This window comes from Arachis ipaensis, chromosome B04, assembly GCF_000816755.2.
Source record: "Arachis ipaensis cultivar K30076 chromosome B04, Araip1.1, whole genome shotgun sequence".
NCBI classification, from domain to species: Eukaryota; Viridiplantae; Streptophyta; class Magnoliopsida; order Fabales; family Fabaceae; genus Arachis; species Arachis ipaensis.
In genome coordinates, this window is record NC_029788.2 from 67,366,902 (window position 1) to 67,372,950 (window position 6,049).

Sequence of the window (6,049 nt, forward strand, 5' to 3'; positions counted from 1 at the left end):
TGTTGTCTTCCTGCTGGAGCTGCGGACATTAATCAGTATAATGGCTATAATCAGCACAGACTCCGTAAACTCTCTGTGGGACTAACTGTTGGCTTTTCTATGGTGGAGAAGGTTGAGCTTGCTGAACTTGTTGTTGATTCAATTGCATCTGCTTCAGCAAGTTGGTCATTTCACAGATACTCTAAGTTAGAGCAGCAGTCTCTCTGCTAGAGGATACTTCTGCAACGGCTTTTGAACGGCCTTGTTTCTGCCTGTGATTCCGAATAGATTCAGCTAAGTCGTTGATCAATTGCCATGCCTCATCAATGGTCTTGTACTTTTTCATAGACCCATTGCTAGCACTTTCTAATGTGGTCTTATCTTGGGGCCTCATGCCCTGTGTGACATAACCGAGTAACACTATCTTGTCAATCATATGGTGGGGGCATGCTTCCAGAAGATTATTGAAGCGCTCCCAGTATTCATAGAGAGTCTCGGATTTGTCCTGAACAATCATGGAAATATCTTTCCTAAGTTTATCAGTAACTTCAGCTGGAAAGAACTTTTCCAAAAATTCTCTTCTAAGTATATCCCAGTCAGATACAGTTGCTGCGGGTTGAGTGTAGTACCACTCTCTTGCCTTTCCCTCAAGAGAAAACGGGAAGGCTTTCAACAAAATTGAAGTTTCATTTGCACCATCACGCCTGACAGTAGAATAGGCTGCTTGAAAATCTCTCAGGTGCTTGATAGGCTCTTGAACAGGTAAGCCATGAAACTTGGGCATCAAATTGAGTAATGCAGTCTTTATTTCAAAGTCTGTAGCCACCGCTGGGTGATGCGCTTGAAACGGTTGCATTGAAAAATCAGGGGCTCCAGCCTCTTGGATAGTAACTCTTCTAGCTGCTGCATGTCACCTGCACGTAAATCAACCGAATTAGTAAAACGGGGGCTGGTTTCTTCCTCAAATGACGTTTCAGATCCGCCCTCAGAGAGGACTAACCGACGCCGAGCTTGCCTTATTCGTGAAATAGTTCTTTCAATCTTAGGATCAAATACTGGCAAGCTTGGATCAGGAAGTGAACGCATCATCTAACGAAAGAAACAAGCAGCTCATAGTAGCAAGATAAAATAAAATGCAAATAAATAAATTCCAATTAATAACTTTAGCACTCTATTGCAACTCCCCAGCAATGGCGCCAAAAATTGACGTGACGGAAATTGGCAAGTCAAGAATTGTTATAAGATATGCGTTGCAAGTATAGTTCTTAACCAACCAGAAATCCGCTTATCAATTTAGAAGGGTGTCACAAAAATTAAAATTAAAATACTGGGAGTATAAATCCCAGGTCGTCTCCCAATGAGTTGCAGAAAGGTGTGCTATTTTATTAATCAGATGTTTTCAAAATGGTTTGAGTTGAATAACAGGAAATTAAATTAGAGAATTTATGTAAATTAAATAAAAGCCTTGACTGGGAGTAGATTAACTGGAAGCCCTATTCTTGTTGGAGTACTCTCAAGATTAATTAACAATTGAAGGTTGTCCTGTTTAGTTATCCCTTACTAGGTAAGGGAAAGTCAAACAAGTTGGAATGCTACTTCTATTCACAAGTTCTAACCCACTCAATTAAGAGGGATTGGTGTCAGTGACTAGAGGGCAATCCAACAATAAACCCAATTACAATTTTTCTTTTTGAGCATTCCAACTCAAGGGTTCCTTTCAATCAACTTCCCACCAAGTTAGGGGACTACTCGCTCATTGTGAATGTAGAATTCATAACATAGGAAAGGGAATTAAAGAAAGACATGATAAATAAAAATCAAAGAAATCAATTAAAAATAAAAGTAATTCTTATATTAATAAATTCTAAAAATAATTCAATAGTAAAGTTGAGTAAATTAAAGGACATGGAAGAGTAAGAGCCAAGTAAAGAAAATGAACTAGAATGATGAAGTCTTGATGAGGTAATAACTCTTCTCAATATCCCAATGCAAAGAGCAATAGAAATAAAATCCTAAGAACTATGAATGTGTACAGAGAAAACCTAGAGGAGGAGTAAAACTAGATCTAAAAACTAAAAATTGTGTAGAATGAATGTTGTCCCCGGTCTCTGCATGTTCTCTGGCTCTAGTCTGCTTTTCTGGGCCGAAAACTGGGTCAAAACAGGGCCCAAAATCGCCCCCAGCGAATTCTGCAGATTATGCAGATCGCGCTCGTCACGCGATTGCGTCATTCATGCGGTCGCGTCATTCGGCGTTTTTCCCTACCACGCGAGCGCGTCGTCCACGCCTCCGCGTCACTTGTGCTATTCCAATCCACGCGGTCGCGTGAGCCATGCGGCCGCGTCACTGCGATTTCCTCTCTTTCGCGCGGTCGCGCGAGCCATGCGGCCGCGTCACTTCTCGCTAGTCATCTCCTCAATTTCTTGTGTTCCTTCCATTTTTGCAAGCTTCCTTTCCAATCTCTAATTCATTCGTGTCCTATAAAGCCTGAAACACTTAACACACAAATCACAGCATCGAATGGAATAAAGGAGAATTAAAATACATAATTAAAAGTCTCTAGGAAGCAAGTTTCCAATCATGTAATAATTTTAGGAAGGAAATATAAATGCATGCTAATCATATGGATAAGTGGGTAAAGATCATGATAAAACCACACAATTAAACACATTATAAACCATAAAATAGTGGTTTATCAACCTCCCCACACTTAAACATTAGCATGTCCTCATGCTTAGTTGAAGGAGATAAAATAAATGAGTAGGAACATGTAAAACTGATACAATGCAATGCAACCTATATATGTGAATGCAACTATATGATTCTTGTCCACTTGATCAATAGTAAATAAGCTCTTCAAAATAATTACAAATCAAATTCCACTAATTCAATTCTTATACAGTAAAAACAGATAAAAATGCAAGAAGGTAGCTCATGAAAGCAGGGAACATAGAATTTTAAGCATTGAACCCTCACTGATGATGTATGTACACTCTAATCTCTCTAGTGTATAGGGCAATCACTCTATCCTTCTCTAATCATGCTCTCTAATTTTTTTTTGTTCTTCTCCTAACCAATCAACAACATTTAATATACCAATGCAAACATCATGAGGTCTTTTCAAGGTTGTAATGGGGCCAAGGTAATGGTAAGGATACATATATGGCTAAGTAAGCTTATAAACTGAATCTTTAATTAACCCAAGCTTTAACATAACCTATATATATTCTATATAACTTTAGAATTCATGCCTAGCTACCCAGAATTTCCCTTTCACATTCCATACTCGTGTATCAACTTTTTATTTTAATTTTATCATACACGCATTGATCTTTCAATTCTTAACTTAGCATTGGGGTAATTTTGTCCCCTTATTTATTTATTGAATATTTTTGTTTTTTTTTTCTTTGTTTAACATAAACATAAAAATAAACATAGCTTATCAATGCACATAGATTTTTAATTCTTATAGTTTCACATGAGTAGGTATCCAGATTTCCATTGTATTATCATGACACACTCTCTTATTATCTTTTGTTCCCACAATTTCCCATACTTAATTAGCACACACAATTCTATCTTAAGCTAACCAAAGATTCAATTTGGGATATATAATTGTTTTTCCGCTTAAGGCTAGTAATGTGGTAAAATATAGAACAAATGGAATTTAAAGGCTCAAAGTGGCTAACAAAGGTAATTGAAAGGGTAGGTTTAATTTGGATAAGTGAGTTTAAACAAATAATGGCCTTAATCATATGCAAGCATACAAATATAATAAACATTGGACATATAGGATGAAACAAAATATAGATTACAATCATAGAGAAGTAAACACACAAGAATAAAATAATTATGGTTAAATAATGTAACCATGCATAAAGGCTCAAATCTCACAGGTTGTGTGTTCTTTAGCTTAAAAATCATGTTCCAAATACAACTTCAAGCAAATTTAACATAAAAGTTTTAATTAAAGTTAGTGAAATTTTGTTCCAAAAATAGGGTCTTAGAGGAAAACTTATTGTCTTTTCAATCAAGTAGAATATGCATGCAACTAACCTATTACTATACAATTTATCCTATTCTACAAAAGAAAAACTAACTAAATATCCTAATTTATTGGTGTTTAGAGAAGATAAATTACCTCCGAAAGTCTGGTACTAACACGACCTCCCCACACTTAAGGCTTTGCACCATCCTCGGTGCCATCTGTCAGGAACAAAGGTGGGCTGATAGCAGCATCTCCACAGTCGGGACCATCATGGCTTCCTATGTTGGTAAAGGAAGTGGAGTCCAGGGTGTCTGAGTCCTTGAATTTTCCCATAATCAGCTCCTTGAGGTATGTGAATCGGCGCTTGTTACGGCGCTCTCTCATCTTAGCTTTGTGTTCCTGCCGATCCAACCTTTCGAGTATCTGATGGAGCAGTTGGTCTGTTGTAGGTGCTTGTGGTGTTGAAGAAGGAATATCTTCAACCGGTTCAGTAGGATGGCGTGTGGCGGCTGGTGGAGGTCTGATGTATTTCCCGTTAAGGACATACTAATCATCCCGTGGGAGCATGGCTTTGGTGTCCCCAGATCTGTAGGAAATTCTGACTGTTGAGCGCAATATGTACGTGTCCCATGGCATTCCGGATGTGTCTTGGTAGGTTCAGAGGTTGGTCTGTAAGGATGCACCATAGTAGAACGGCCATGTCCGCAGTGAAGGAGGACTCGTGAGTGCTCGGAAAGACGTAATAGGACATGATCTGTGCCCATACGCGAGCCTCCAAGGTAAGTGCTGAAGCCGATATTCCCTTAGGGCGGGTACGATGGTATCTGTAGATCCAACGGCTGCCAGGTAGTGCGATAACTCTGAGAACGGCGTCCCAGTCAAATTGGTACATCTGGCACTTGAGTGCAGCTTCTTGAAAGGCGTCCAATCCTTCTGGAATAAGGGGAAGACCTAGAGCTTGTTGAATTGCCTCTTCTGTAATGGGGACTTGCTTCTGATGGACAAAGACAGACTGCAGGGTTGGCAGGTGGAAGTTGGAGTAGAACTCGACTACCCAAGAAAGATTGACCTGCCTCGGCTGTCTCTGTAGGAAACCCCATTGTCTTTGTGCAATTTGCAGCTCAACAAAGGTAGCAATATGGTTTGGGAGGAGAAGAAGGTATTCGTTGTTGTAACTCCTTTCTGCCAGGATGGGGAACATCTGCTCACAGTAGCGATTGGGAAATCACGCAGTGTCCTTTGCTAGGAAGGCTATTTCTTTATCATCAACCTTTATAATCCTCTTAGTTCTTTTTGTTGAGGGTTTAACCGCAGTTGAAGAGGGCTCTGCCACTAATGCTCTTTTTGTTCCTCTTCTTGCTAGTGGTTTGGGAGTAGCTTTCTCTTTTCCTTTCTTGGTGGCCATCCTGAAAAGGGAAAAAAGAAAGTAACGTAAATTCAAAGAGAAAGAACAAGGAAGAGGGTTGTATAAGTGATAGACAATGCACAGTAAAGAGGATGTTATTAACACATGGTCATGACTACATGTGAAAAGTTCATTAATGGAAATATAGCAAGTGCATTAGAGGATAATTAAATGCAAGGGGATTATTGGCATGCAGGCAAAGGCATGAGTAGCATAGATCAAGCATTTAATTAGTCAAATGTGTTATCACTCGTAACAAACTAGCCATCACGTTTGGGGAAAGAGAAAATAAGATGATTGGCAAATCAGGGGAGCTATGCGGCGCAAGCGACGCGGTCGCGCGACTTGCACTTATACTAATCAACGCGGTCGCGTCGGTCACGCGGTCGCGTCGGTCACGCGGTCGCGTCGGTCACGCGGTCGCGTGACCCGTTTTATGCTACTGGCGCGAGGGCAGCCTCGCACTTGCACAACTCTCTGTTCAAACTCTTATTGCGCCAAATGTTGGGTGATGCGATCACGTGGGGCATGCGATCGCATGAGTGGCCATTAGAAGGATATGACGCGGACGCGTGAGCCATGCGTCCGCGTGGGAAGAATTGTGCGTTCAGCGCCAATCCAGCACCACTCTAGCACAACTTGTGGTCGTGCACCCTTTTCACGTTGAGTTCCAGGGC